The following is a 16,162-nucleotide window of genomic DNA, read 5'->3' as shown; positions in this document are numbered from 1 at the left end:
AGCTATTTTCTATATGCCTAGGTTTAATGAAGTAACCTTTAATCTCTTTCTAGAATTTGTTTAAAACTTTTGTTAAAGGCATGAAGATGATCTAGGTGCTTAAAAATGGCTTAGTAACAATTAACACAAATTTCAGCAGTAAGTCCAGATCTGCAAATAAGAAAAATAAGCACTATTAGTAACATAAATATACACAGGACCTACTTGATTTCTTTCTCTTAATATTTTTAAAGTTTCTTAGTGGTTGATGCATATTGATTTCTGCATAGTATTTGCATCAATGATATTCATAGTAATAGTTATTCAATTAAAATGTCTTTACCCCAAAAACGTTACACAGTATCCTAGGCTTTTTGCTTTTATCTCCTATACATTATTTATATGTGACTAAAGAGTCTGTGGATAAACCTCCCATCAGTTCTTTTGAGAGCATCACAAAGTCATACACAAGAACTGATATTACTTTAAGGGTCTTACTAATTTCAGAGCACTTCTTAAGATATGTTATGTTCACAACTTTAAAAGGCAAAATATCAATTCTAATTTCACAGAGGCTAATAAAAGCATAATACTCTAAATTTTGTTTTCCAAATTAGTAACATTACCAGAAAGTCAGAATGCCCACAAGATGGGCTGTGACAACTTGATTGTGTTCAGACACTTTCCAAATTAGGTGCCATGTTTGAAAACTTGGCCAAGTGAGATTGACACAAGCTTCTCAGGGAACAGTGAGAAAAACAGAAGGCAGATCAAATTTGGGCCTGCCAATCCTCGACAGGCTTGCTTTAACTTTCTCTCCCTGAAGTTCTTTGTCTTATATTCTCTCTTCACTGAAATTGTGACACAAAGGTTATGACAAGCATGTGAAAATAGCTAGTGACTTATTAATGTCTGCTATGACTTGAGTGTCATAGAGCAGCACAGTGTGGCTTCAGTGATCGCCTTTCTTTCCTTCCATATACTGCAGCCAATCTCTTGAGCTGTCCAGAAGTGTCATATTCCTTCAGTGAAATAAGATCAGTGCATTAATATGCTCTTCTACCTCCAAGCTCATAGTTACTTGTCACATTAATATTTTGCTTAAACCAACTTTCCCTGAAATATAAGAATGCAAATTACTCAATTCTTGACACCCTATTGCAAGCTTTTTTCCAACATTCAATTTACACATATATTGAAGTAATGGACATTCTTAACAAACAGAAGTTTTCATTTATTTATTTTCAGCCCATGGAATTGAAAAGGCAATATTGAAATGGATTTTTTTATGAAGTGCATCTTAATGGTTAACCTCTTCAACTATACTAAATTATGAACCCTTCAAAAAAATCTCTCTCTTTTCAGCTTTGGGACAAATAAGTGTCTTTATTTTTCTACCCTTGGTTGTTTTGCTTGGTTTTAATAAGACTGTCATTTATATTGCTTAAACTTGTACAGATATGCAAAGAGCATCTTTATAGAGCTACAATTTATGTTGTTTTTGCTTTCTCCAGATATTTAGAACATGTTATTGGCAATAATAATTATGATAATACAAACTTTGGGGAAAGAGTCTGTCATTACACACTGAGATGGTTTTAAATTTAGAAACCGAGGAAGAAAACTTTGAGGTTCGACATTCCTAGAGCAAAACATTCTTATTTATTTTTGAAGGCAATATAAAATGATTATTATTACTTTTAGTAGCAAAACCCACACGTACTTGTGCACCAACCTAATAATAAATAACTTCTTCCTTACAACTTTTTCTTTATTCTTATGTTTTTGCTCTTCATCATTCTTTCAAAAGTATATCATCTGCCTCATAAGAGTGTGTATATTTTTGATTCTCATTATTCTTTCTGAAATAATTTTTGTCCAATACTGCTGTTTTTTAATCTCTATGTTCCTATTATGGATTTTGGGCTTAATTGCAAAAGAGACATCAAGCTATTTATCAAAAGCTTACATTTCACTCAAGTTACAGTAAAACAAATTGAACATATAATGTTTCAATATATAGTTATTGATGAAAGTAGTAATAACATTTACATTTATTGCTGTTTACTATGCAGAAGGCATTATCCTGAGTATTTTGTATATACTGTTTCTGGTTAGCCTCTCAGGAAGTCCTAACAGAGGTTTTAATATTTCAGTTGTACAGATGAAGAAACTGACTCTTTCATAGATCTGATAATTGCTTAATGTACTAAGTAACTAATTAATAGGAGGCTAGCATTCTAATTTTATAGATTAATACATAATTTGTGATTATGTTTACGCTTACTGGGCACTCATGTGATACATCAGCAAATGAAGACTTTAATCTTTCCTTAAAGTCTGCAGTACCATAAAATTCTGATGACTGCTTATTCTAAGGCAAGGTAATAAAAATAATTTGACTTCTCGTCTCTGTAAAGTTTTATATTTTAACTGAATGTATCAAAACAAATAGCATATATGAAGCATATTAAGTTTATACAATCAAAGATCTCTTGAAATGATGATGAAGTGACCAAAAGATACTTCTATTAACTTTATAATGAACTTTCACATGTGTGCGCACACACACACACATACACAGTTGTGTAATATGAGGAAACCACAGCTCTGAGAGATTGGGTCGCTTAACTGTAAAGTCTAAGTCTCTTGGATTATTGTTTCCTGTACACATATAATTTTCATTTGAAACTTTAAACAATACCTATAGTCCTTTGTGTGAGATATAGCTAAGTAGTAATCTTGTTCAAGTTTTTATTTTCCAGAATGAATTAATACCCATAAAAATAACACGAATTGCTCAAAGTTGGGATTTCCCCTTATTGCACCACCAACTATCTGTGTGATCTTTTGAAAACACCTTCAGTTCTCCAAACTTCAGTTTATAATCTGTCAAATGAGGGGTTGCTTATAAACTTTCTGTTCATTTGCAATGTCATTGTTTATAGCATATTATGTTTCAAAACCGGTAGTGTCAGAGCCAAAAGAATAACAGAACTCACGGTTCCATTTCCATAATTCTAATCACTCGTGTTCTTCATTTGAATTTGTGTATGCAGTACTGAGAGAGGCTGGATCATCACAGTTGTAGGTGAACACAGTTTAGGTGCAGATGTCTTTATAAACACAGAGTTGTAGTAGGACTGTCCTGTGAAAACCACTGGACTTCTAAGTCCAATCTTTTAACACTTTTGTGGTGAGCCTCAGATTAATATCTTACCTGCAAACTGAAATGTTAGCACATTATTTAGTATGGTGCTTAATGGTAGTATTTAATTAAAACAGAATTGCAGAAGAGTAATCAGCATTTAACTGTTCCTAAAATGTGTGCTTTGCTTTGAATATGAATTGAGTCCCTTTGTCCTCTGTATAAAATCCATTCCACAAAGTGAACATTCACCTTCTGTTTGGCACTTTATTGTGGTTTATTTGAGGCATACCATAACGTATGAAAAACCATTCTTTCTTTTTATTTTCTTTAAATCTGTGACATATGCCAATATCCTGCTGGCTAGCCACCAAAGTTCTGTGTTATGTATGGAGTTTCTTAGTCAACTGAATAAGGCACTGGAGACAAAACATCTGCATTGAGTGACCTTGAACAAGTCTCTGCTTACCTCATTACATAACTCTTATTCAAATAAAACTACACACACACACACACACACACACACACACACACAGTCTTAATTCTGTACATAGGAAATAGGAAGAATGTAAAAAATGTTAGCTATGATTTTCCTTATGAAGGAGCTTACACAAAAACTAGTTTATCTCTGTGGATGTTTCCATTATTGAGGCAAATATTAAATATTGTTATAGTTAACACAAGACAAACTAGCTTTCAAATGGAATATGAGCCTAAAAGTTCTATTCCAGGAAATCAAACACTTTTCCAAAAAAGGACATAAACATGAGGAGGCATATAAAAGTTACTCTCCTGCTATCTCATAGAATGTTCATATTTTTCAACAAGATGTTAAAGTTGTCAAAGTAAAGTAAAATATAGAGATAAATCTCTAGAATTAAAATATTTTAATTGGGGAGAAATAATTACAATATGGGGCATACATACAGACCAGGTGGTCTTCGGTATGTCTGAAGGACAAAGAGAAGATTAGACATTTTACAAAAAAGGAGAAAAGTTATTTATTGCTTTTTGAGAAATTGTCTTGGCACTAGCAAGGTTTTGAGGAGCCGGCAAACTCTCATTGGTAAGTGATAGTGGTGGACAGAACTGTTCTTAGAGTTGCAGCAGGTTGTTTCAGTAGCTATTGGTTAAAACTGGTTTCAGGTTACAGCGGGCAGTTTCAGCTGCTAGGTTTGTAGAATTACATATCTGAAGTGATGTTTTGTGCTCTGAGTGCTTTTCACTAGTGGCTTCTCAGTATTTTTATTTATGTTTATATTTTTATTTCATTATTTATTTATTTATTTATCTATTTATTTATTTTGAGATGGAGTCTCACTGTGACACCCAGGCTGGAGTGAAGTGGTGCAATCTCTGTTCACTGCAACCTCCGTCTCCAGGGCTCAAGCAACCCTCCTGCCTCAGCTTCCTGAGTAGCTGGAACTACAGACGTGTGCCACCACCTCCAGCTAATTTTTTTTTATTTTTATTTATTTATTTGTGTATGTGTGTGTGTGTGTGTGTATTTGGTAGAGACGGGGTTTCACCTTATTGCCCAGACTGGTTTTCAACTCCTGACCTCAAGTGATCTACCCGCCTCAGCCACCCAACATGCTGGGATTATAGGCGTGAGCCACTGCACGCAGCCTCAATTCTCTTTTTAGTTGGGTATGATGAGAATAAACCAATTTGTATGATCAACTGTCACAGCGTTAAGGTATATACAACAAGGATTCCCTACACCACTGATTTCCAACCATTTTAACACCAAGATTCACCTTCCTTAGGGAACCCAACCATCAGTGTATTTGTCAAAGCATTTGCTATGCAATGATCATGCATCCATATTTTGGATAAATGTGAGATTTCTATTGATTTGGAAATATTAAAAATATTACTATATTTGGGCATTTTGTGGTTTTCTAGAATTATTTCTTTGAAACCGTGTGCTAAAGTTTGATAAATTTTCTTATGCTTGTAAATTGCCATACAATATATAAAATGTTTAAGTGAATGACTCATATAATCCCACAGACAGCACAGAATACTTTGTTATACGCTTTTAAAATTTGATGTAACTACCGTTCATTAAGAGACATGAAGTGATCCATTCTAGTTCTGCTAGTAATTGGTAGAACAAAGCCTAATACTTTCAGGCTTCAAATTCTCTGTGTATTTTAGCTATATCCTTCTGCCTTATAAAGGGATCTAGAATGTAAATGAGATGCCCAAAGCTACTTAGAAGTTCAGAATGTTTATAAGACAAAAACAGGGACTTTGATTTATGACTCAATTCTTTGATAGTTCTTTATTTGAATTTTAAATGATCACTAGTCTATTGTCAGATAACGTATACAATGAGAACTCTCAGTTCAGTTAGCCAGATGGTGCAGCCAGGAGACAGAGGGAAGACCCAAGTAGATTAAGTATGGAGCTAGAGGCGGGCATACAATTAGAATGCAAAGCCTCAAGCCTCCATCCATGCTTCTGATATTGGGTTACTCTCTCCAAATGTTTTACCCAGTTGCCAAAAAATCTGCATGAAAATAATATTCATTTGTGCTTGCAGCATTCATTAGTTACCTTAAATTTTCTCTGAATATCAAATACATGCCTAAGTGAGATGAGATATAAAAGCCACAGGCAATGCAATCCAATTATTCAATGAATATTGCTAGTCCTCAGCATAACAGTAGTATGGCTGAACCTCAAAGCTCCTATATGTGGATTCTCTAATAGTTTATATTTTGGAGTTGGTTAGTCATTAGGTTTATAGAACCTAATGGGCTACCAAAAACAAAGGTTTCTTTAAAAAATTATACACATTTGTACTTTGAACACAGACCTTGTCCATCTTAGTCTAAATGTCTCCATTGTAATAATTCTTCCTTCACTTGTCTTACAGTTCCCTGTGCACGACCTCACATTTAATCACTCACACATTATTTCTTTTTATACTTCAATATCCTGTTTCCTTTCTCTATAATTCTAGTCAACTACATTTATTTCTTAAGTGACAGCATGCCTCAGCATATTTTTCTTTGTTTACTGATTTATTTATTCAACTGAGCTACAGGGTGTCAGTGAACTGACTACAAGATGACATGTAATGCTGGCAGACAAGGCATGGGAAAAATCAAGGGAATTTGGGCAGGCATTCCAGATTGTCCAATTGAGGAAATCTATGTTGCCTAATCAATATTTTTTTTTTGCTTCAAAATTGTTCCTGGATTTATACTTAGTGACACCATCCAGAGCTGTATATTTCCATCTGTGCTTATAATTGCAATTTTGATTTTTTTATTTGGATTATAAACCTATCCCAGCTGGATTTTCTTGCGTGGCTTCATCTCCGTATGGCAGAAATGAGATCTATTTAATATTATAAGCATATTGCAGCTTTAAAAGTACTTCTGCATTCTACCCTAGGGCAGGTGGTTTCATTTGCATTTTAAAAATAAGGAATTAGAGGTTATTGATTACAACTTGCCATGAAGCACAAGCCAATTTGATTTGAGTCTATGTAATGCTAATCTCAATCTTTCCTCAACAGGTAGTTTAAGGTTACTGAGAGGATAGCTTTTTAAAATTACTGACATTCAATTTTGTTTTTAACAATAATCTTCCTCACTCAGTATCTATTTTCTGGGCACCTTCTTGGTGCCAATCTCTGTGGCAGCTGCTGAGTAAATACACGTGTTCAAGATGCTCTTGCTGCCACTAACAACTTAGTTTTTAGTTTAATAGTAACTAGAGCCATTTTCCAAAAGGGCCAGTTCTGCTGGGTGCATGTAAGAATTTCACTTCCTATCTCCCTTGACTTTGTCTGATGTGTGTGACTAGTTCTGTGCAATAAGTTTTAAGGACAAGTGTCACCTTAGGTTGGGTATTTGTCGTTACGAGATTAGTCAGCTTCTTTATCTCTCTACCACTGAAATGCTCCAGGTGGGGCTATTCTGTCAGCCTGATTCTGAGAGTGAAGACAATGACAATACAAAGAGACTACAGTGTGTACCTGGTGGTGGGCATTTAGGATGAGAAGGGATGATGTTATGTATAAACTATATTACTAAAATACAGAAAATTATTGGTTATTGCAATATGAAAATTATCATGACTGATATAAAAAGACTTCAAGTTAAATTCTAGGCTTTATTTCAATAGTTCATTATAACTGAAAGAATATATTATATGTATTATATACAAGATAATTGTGTATTATATGTACATATAAATGTACATGTAATATAAAACATGTGTATATATATTTAATATTTTATATGTTAAATCAAGTAACACAGGTGCCTGAGTTTGATGTAATCTATTAAATCTCTTCTAGGGTTGTCTCCTAGAGATGGAAGAGCTGTAAGCAGAGACAGAAAAATATGTTTTCACACAAACTCTTTGGCGCATTCGCAGATGGCAGCAATGAGCCAATAAAATACATTTTTCTCCTTTGAGTACTTTATATACTACTTATCCTTTCCACTTAACACTATTATTAATTTTAAAGTAGAATATGTTTATTAAAATGTCTTTATTGATTTAGGTGAAAAATATAATTTTTCTCAGTCCTCCAAAAATTAGATTCATTTTCACATAATTCATAAGGCAAACATTTATGAACAAACCAAACATTATTTTGTAAAAAACATTAATCATGTAAAATGTATTTGAAATCAATAAGTAGGGAAAGAAAAACAGCGTCTAAGTAAATATTTTTGGTAAAATGACTAATGTAAAATAAACCTTGTGAACACAGCCTCTCTCACCACGTATGTAGGCTGAGAAAGTATTTTTCTGTGTCTCACTCTTGTTCCATCTTTTCTGCAAACTTATAGGTAATAAAAATAGACAACTCTTGCAAACACATGCTTCCTCTTCAATGGGAACAAAGTTTTAAGGATGCCAAAAGAAGAGGTTAGAAGAGCAATTAGAAGACAAGCATGAATAAATAAATCATTAAAATTTATCTAAAATATTGATACTGATGCTTGAGTTCCACTCAAATTCTGAGTCACAATAGACTTGGACTACAATATCTAGACCATCTAGATGCTTTAAAGTCAAAGCTTATTTTCTTTTAATTACTGAGAAAACTGTTACTGCAAAAATGAACATGTGTTCTTCTTGGAACTATTGTGAAAAAGGTAATCCAAACGTTTATGAATGGAGGTACTTTTGTACATGTCTGGCAGACCTCTGCTAGGTACTATTGTATTAGAGTTCTGCAAACAAACAGAGCCAATAAAATGTGTGTGTGTGTGTGTGTGTGTATGAAATATGTATATACACACACATATATATATACACACATGATACTAGTCCACATGTTTGTGGAAGCTTAGTCCCACCATCTGCTATCTGCAAGCTGAAGATACAGTGAAACCAGTAGTGAAGTTTGAAGTCTGAGAGCCAGAGAGCCAATGATGTAGATTTCAGTCTGAGTCTGAAGGCCAGAAGCACTGAGGGCAGGAGGTTGATGTCCCACTTCAAGCATTAAGGTAGAGAGTGAATTCAACCTTCCTCCTCCTTTTGGTTCTATTCAGGTCCTTACTGGACTGGATGATGCCTGTCAGTTCACCAATTCACTTGCTGATCTCTCCTGGAAACACCCTCACAGAAACAGCCAGAAATAATGTTTAACCAGCTGTCTGGGCATCCCCAGGCCCAGTCAAGTTGATGTACAAAATTAACCATCACAGCTGTATGGGAACTATTTCATTTAATTCTCAAAGTTATCCTAAAAATCAATTCTATTCCTTCCATTGTTTGATGTCTCCCAGCTAATAAATAGAGGACTAAAACTCCCTGTCATTTCTGCCTGATTACAAAAGCTGTTCACTTTCCACCCGGAAGGCCCAAATAATAATGATTTGTTATCAAAATAGCACGTCCATCATTTAACTACTGAGAACTGAATTTGTCCTTGAATGGAAATTTTACAGTTTTTAAAAAAGATTTATGATTAGAAATCTACAAAAGATTTTTGTCTTCATCATACATATATTTTATAAGCAATACATCTAACAAAATAATTGAGCTAATATCAGCAGTAGTCGCCAACAGGTGATTTTAAATCACCGAGCAGATGAGTAATAATGTGCATTGTGCCCCTGTCAGCTGAGCTATAAATGAATGTGAGGTATTCCTGAACTCCATAAAGTCAGAAAGAAAACTCATATAGGATCCCATTTTTGCAAAACACCCAGCCCTTCTTTTGCATAAAAGCAAGAGACTCTTAGGGAAACTTGCACATTAATATCCATATCAGTAAGAAGAATAAAAATGATTTGGCTAGCAGCATACAAAATCGGGAACATCTGAAAGATTCATAGTTCTGCCCTGTCAACTGAAAAGCATCCAACTCATTTTCCTTCATGCTGTGAATGAAAGTAACTGCAGTGGAGGCTATTCCTGTAGCTGTCACTAAATAACTTGTCCCATGCTGTAACCAAGGGATGAGACAGGATGTCATACTTCAAAATGGAATTAAAATAAAATAAAAATATAAATAAAAGAAAAGGGCCCTCTTATCTACTGTGAAATTTGAAGTACTTGAGTTTTATCCCCAGATGGCTTTTAAATCAACCTAGTGATTTCTAATTTATTAGTAACAGAAATAGTATTTGGCTTAAGATTTCAATACTCTGCCTTAATCCCTACCAGATTTTTCTGTACTCATGCTGTGGAGCTGCATGCTGGAGCAGCAAGTGACAAGTGAAGAAGACCTCCCTCCCTGTCTTTTTTGGCCTGAGTAACATTGCCATTAAAATTGTCAAATAAATTAAGAGACCAAGACAAAAAAAATACCAGATTATTTTAGCCAACACATTTTGCTACTTTATCTTTTAAATATGAAAAAATAATGTTTTCAAAAGAGAAAATCATATAGAAATTAGTTTAAATAATTCTAGTATTTCTCATTTTAAGCAAGGTTCCCAGAAATGAAGTATACAGTCATTTTTCACACTATTTTTCTAATGTCACTAATTCTCCTCCAACATAATGGAATTTCGTGTCATTGACATTCTCATGAGTTTCTTATAATATAAACCCACGGATATGATGTTACAATGTCAAATGAAATAAGCTAGCAAGTCTATGGATGTATATGTCAATGATGCAAATATTTTTACTTGTAGAAGTAGCAATATGTCAAGATGATGGCAAATAATACCAGGGATTTCTCTGGATACTATTTTCTGGAACAAAAGCAGTGCAAAAAATAATGTCTTTGCAATTCTTTTGAGAAAATGATCTGATTATCATGGCCATAATAAAAGAAAGGTTGCTAGTGTTTGTGATCATCTGAATTATTTCTTATGTATTTGAGAAACTCATATTTTTATATACCCCATTGTAAAGCACATAAGAGCTTTTAGTGCCTTAAAAAGAAAATTTTTGGTCTTATAACACGGTCCAAATCAAGAGGAAGGGAGGCATTTCAGGGATTTTAACATCAAGAGAGCATACATTGTTTTACACTGTGCCTTGTTGGAATTTGATTATTACTTGTTGAAGTAATCATCAAGATCCTTGGCTTCCATGCTTGTTAACAGGGGTCTTTTGCCTTTGGCAAAAATCTGTCTTTGACATAGTCAGATGAGTTCATAAAACTTCCAAAGTATGATTTTTTAAAATCAGGTGTGACTTTAATCAGATAAATGGAGGAAAGGAAAAAAAGGTCATCTGTGATTTATCTAATTCTTTAAGTGTATTCAAGGTAATGCCACAAGGAGAGTAATTTGACCTTACTGGGTAAAGCAATTTATTGTAGTATAAATAAAGATATTTTTGGTGCCACTTATTTAAGTTTCTGTGCATGGATAGAGTCCAAAATAAAAAATTGAAATTCATGATTCTGAATTATGTGAGCTATTTAATCATTTCTGCTGGAGAACCAGACACAAGAAGTAATTTTCAGCAACGCAGTTATTAGAGTTATGGTAAAGTGGCCAAGAGAGCCCATCCTGGAACACCACTTAAAGAAATAATCCAAATAATACCATAGCCCCTCAGGAGGAAGTGGAGCTTATGTACACAAATGCATGTGTCAAACTTTTCAAATAGTTCAAAGTGCTTTCAAGCATGTTTTATGATAATATTCTTATGACAGAGATAAGGGCAAGGACTATTCTCATTTTGCATGGGGAAATGAACGCAAGTTCTAGCCATCATAGTTCTTATTGATTATTTATCTAAGTCGAAGCATGTGGAGTTTGCTTATGTCTAAAATTTTGTCTAATGTATCCCAGTTTTCACTCACTTTAGGATAATTCAAATATTCCTATAAAATCAGACTATTTCTCCCAAATATTCTACTTCTTTCATAACCCTATATTTCTTCACATATCAAATTGAAATTAATTGTAGCTTTTTAAATGCCATCATTTAGATTTTTTCTTATAAAATTCCATTTCAGGTATGGAGTCTGTTGCAATCAGACCCAATGTAGATTTGTATTTATAAGCCAATGTAGATTTATTTTTATTCAACGTTTATTATGTTCCAGGTGATCTTATTTCTTGCAATAATCTGAGCTTATGAAACCCGTTTTATAGGTATGAAATCTGAGACTTGGAGATGATATCTAAATTTCCAACATAAAGCAGGAATTGAGGATGTTCCAGGTACAATTCAAGTATGTGTTCAGTTTCAAAGCCTGTGCCCTTCAAGGAGGCTCCTTGCTCTTACAGTCCAACCATCCATCCACACATTGATCCAGAATACAATCTTTTTAGTGAGAAAATAATTTATTCAATTTGCTGTTAGTAATTGCACTTTTGATAGAGAGTAACAAAATACATGATTACTTGGATTTCTGTCTTATTTTTACCACTTGTTTTTACTGACAAACCAGATTGTATATTTTGGACAAGGATTAAGCAAAATAGGGAGTGTTACATCTTCTGTAGGATTTTCATATTTAACAGTTAATCAACACATACATCCACGCAAACAAGTGGATCATTAGGTTTAACATGTGGGGTTATTTCTTATGCTACCTCATTTTTTTCCCTTAGATTTTTATTGAACAGGGGTATAGCCTGGATGTTATGTAATTGTAAATGAAATTTCTTTCCCAATAAAACTATATTAAACTCTATTACATTGGCACTTTGCCTTAATGTAATGTCAGTTTATTTATTGTTTAGCATAAAATTATAATCATCTTCATTTCCAACACTTTCTGATACTTGACAGAGAATTGTTTTAAACTACAGCACTGAGTAACTTTAAGAAAAAAGTTGTTCATAAACACAATTTTGACATGTGTTAATCTACTATTTGTTTCCCATAAATAAATCTCCAAGTAGAGAGGTTTATGTAGAAATGCTTTTTTGAAAATGGGAGATGGTGCAAGCAGTATTATTTCTTGAGATGATCCTTTATAGGATTTTTATAAAATTTTATCAGAAATAAAAAACATATATTAACGTAGAATGTACATAAGAATTCTATTTTCAAGGAAATTACTAAAATTTTATAGTCATGTTTGATTTACACAAAGTCAAAGAAAAACTGAAGATACTACCTCGTAACTCCACTTGAAAATTTAAAGTAGACTCTATCTATTCCGGGGCTCCATTCTGAATGTTAGATGCCCAAAATCTATCCAACAACTGGATATACTTTCATTATTTTGATAAAACATTATTTGCTCATTGAAATGGAGTGCTTCTGTTAATTAGTGTTACTCTGTAATTAGTATTACTGCAATGTGTTCTTGCACCTGTTATTCTTTGAAATGACACTTCTTTAAAAATCTCCCTTAAAATTTTGAGGACTACCAATAATCATCTCTTCACTTATATATTTCCTATTGATAGTTTCTATTCATATTCCTATCCATGAATCCTGGCACTTATCTAAAATTTCAATCTTCAGAACAACTATTTTCAGCAAATACCAGGAACCAATCCCTCTTTGCTTTTGTGTCTTGATCTTTAAATAGCCTTCTTTCCTTTCTGGAAGGCTTCTTGTTGTGGTTTCTGAGCTCTTCTTGACTTCTCAACTTGCCTGTTCACTTTGCTTAGGAAACACAATTAACTTAAGCCAGTTTTAGGACTAGAGCTGACGAAAAATAAAAATATAGATCCTTTGTTCAAAAATTATTCATAATTTCATGATGGCAGCAGCAGAGCCAAGTGTGGAACCCTTCTAAGTGTGAGACCTTGTGCAATGCGTAGGTCTCCGCCCATGGAACAGGTCCTTGTTGATGTCATTTGTTGTTATGCTTCAGCACTGCTTTTACTTTTTTGGTACAGCCTTTCCCTGACTGTATCTTTCATTACCACTATCAGATTCAGATTTCCTTTTCCGTTTTTTCCCTAACAGTGTAGCCACAGAGGCTTGAGCTGCAGAGACTCTTACCTGTTCTCTTCCTGTTTTCCTGAAAGAAAGGTCAGAAAGAGCAAATATTTGTGATTTTTTTTCTTTTTTCTTTCTTTTTTTTTTTTTGAAACAGTGTGTCATTCCAGTTGCCCAGGCTGGAGTACATTGGTGCAATCTTGGCTCACTGCAGCCTTGACTTCCTGGGTTCAGGTGATCCTCTAACCTCAGCCCCCCCAAGTAGCTGGTACTACAGGCATGTGCCACCATGTCAAGCTAACTGTTATATTTTTAGTAAAGATGTGGGCTCACCATGTTGCCCAGGCTGGTCTTGAACTCCTGGGCTCAAGTGATGCACTCACCTAGGCCTCTCAAAGTGCTGGGATTACACACATGAGCCACCATGCCCAACCATGAATGTCTCTTAAAATATTTTTATTATAAAGCATCTTGCAAGAAATTCTTACTATTAAATCTGAATTGACTGAAGAAATTAATTGACTGAAGAATCATAAAATCAAATATTACAGCATGACTTAGTTTTGTTGATGTAATAGGTGCCAATCTACTTAAAGTATGTATGTATTCAATGTTGGTTATATCCATTTGAAAATTAATTTATTGATTGGCGTGTCCAAGATGGCCGAATAGGAACTGCTCCAGCCTCCAGCTCCCAGCGTGAGCAACACAGAAGACGGGTGATTTCTGCATTTTCAACTGGGTTCATCTCACTGGGGCATGTCAGACAGTTTGCGCTGGTCCGCGGGTGCAGCTCGACCAGCGAAAGCTGAAGCAGGGCGAGGCATTGCCTCACCTGGGAAGCGCAAGGGGGAAGGGAATTCCTTTTCCTAGCCAAAGGAAATTGAGACACGCAACACCAGGAAATGCAAATCAAAACCACAATGAGATATCATCTCACACCAGTTAGAATGGCAATCAGTAAAAAATCAGGAAACAACAGGTGCTGGAGAGGATATGCAGAAATAGGAACACTTTTATACTGTTGGTGGGACTGTAAACTAGTTCAACCATTGTGGAAAACAGTGTGTTGATTCCTCAAGGATCTAGAACTAGAAATACCATTTGACCCAGCCATCCCACTACTGGGGATATACCCAAAGGATTATAAGTTATGCTGCTCTAAAGACACATGCACATGTATGTTTATTGTGGCACTATTCACAATAGCAAAGACTTGGAATCAACCCAAATGTCCATCAGTGACAGACTGGATTAAGAAAATGTGGCACATATACACCATGGAATACTATGCAGCCATAAAAAAGGATGAGTTCGTGTCCTTTGTCGGGACATGGATGCAGCTGGAAACCATCATTCTCAGCAAACTATAGCAAGAACAGAAAACCAAACATGGCATGTTCTCACTCATAGGTGGGAATTGAACAATGAGATCACTTGGACACAGGAAGGGGATCATCACACAACGGGTCCTGTTGTGGGGCGCTGGGGGAGGGATAGCATTAGGAGATATACCTAATGTAAATGACGAGTTGATGGGTGCAGCACAACAACATGGCACATGTATACATATGTAACAAACCTGCACATTGTGCACATGTACCCTAGAACTTAAAGTATAATAAAAAAAATTTGAAAAAAAATAGAAAAAAAAGAAAATTAATTAATTTGACAACAGTGTCTGTGACTGTGATGGCAGAGGTTCCAGAGACAATTGTTTAAAATCAGAGTGCCAAAGTGTTAATCTTTATCATCATTAACAGGGTGACTCTATTCCTTACATGTGGCATCCTTTTCAGAATTAAAGAGGGTATAACCTGCTTCTACCACGTCCGATCTCTGTCCTGGTATCTTCTGGGAACCATCTTCTTCACTATCTTTTTTCTTTCTATATCTCAGTCTTCCTAGGTTTTACTTTTCATGTTTCTAAGCTAACAGTGATTAATCTGATAACCCATCAGATGGAAAAAATAGAGAAGATATAACTCTACTAAATCATCTATTCTTATTTTCTCCATGAGATAAATGTATTTGTTGTTTTGTTTTTGTTTTTTATGGGTTTTTTGGCTTACTCTGCAAATGAGGCAATGAATTCTAGTTTACTGACTCTGTCAAAGTGATGCTTTCAATGAAATTACTTATTTAATTCTAGTCGAATTGAAAAGATTTGGTAACTAGTTGTGGTGGATATGTGGAATATTTCTGGACATTTTCCCCAAAGTAAAGTTATATACTTAGTTGGCTTATTCATTTTTGCATAGGCCCAATACTGGGTATGCCAGGGCTGGTGACAGAATATAAAAATCTAGTGATTCTGGCCAGGCACGGTGGCTCACGCCTGTAATCCCCACATTTTGGGAGGCCGAGGTGGGCAAATCACGAGGCCAGGAGTTTGAGACCATCCTGGCTAACACGGTGAAACCCCGTCTCTACTAAAAATACAAAAAATTAGCTGGGTATGGTGGTGGGAGCCTGTAATCCCAGCTACTCGAGAGACTGAGGCAGGAGAATTGCTTGAACCCGGGAGGCAGAGGTTGCAGTGAACCGAGATCGCGAAACTGCACTCCAGTCTGGGCAACAGAGTGAGACTCAGTCTCAGAAACAAACAAACAAAAAACAAACTAGTGATTCTTCACCGTATCTTTTATACAAGGAGAATGTCAGTGACAGCTTATTCTAGCACTGACAAAAACATATTTATTCTGTATTTCCACTTACAATGAGTTTTAGGCCTTATTC

At 34.9% G+C, this 16,162-nt stretch overlaps 1 long non-coding RNA gene across 1 annotated transcript in view; it reads left to right on the top strand.

The window, feature by feature from the left end:
- The window catches only part of LOC103884632, a 40,703-nt gene extending 33,123 nt beyond the window's left edge, over positions 1-7,580 (top strand). Inside the window, exon 4 of the long non-coding RNA XR_001902621.3 lies at positions 7,449-7,580. This is a non-coding gene — a long non-coding RNA (uncharacterized LOC103884632). The remainder of the gene's footprint in view (positions 1-7,448) is intronic.
- Positions 7,581-16,162: the final 8,582 nt, after the last annotated feature.

This window comes from Papio anubis, chromosome 3, assembly GCF_008728515.1.
Source record: "Papio anubis isolate 15944 chromosome 3, Panubis1.0, whole genome shotgun sequence".
Classification (NCBI taxonomy): Eukaryota; Metazoa; Chordata; class Mammalia; order Primates; family Cercopithecidae; genus Papio; species Papio anubis.
Note: the sequence above shows the minus strand (reverse complement) of the source record. Positions and strands in the feature narration are given on the sequence as shown.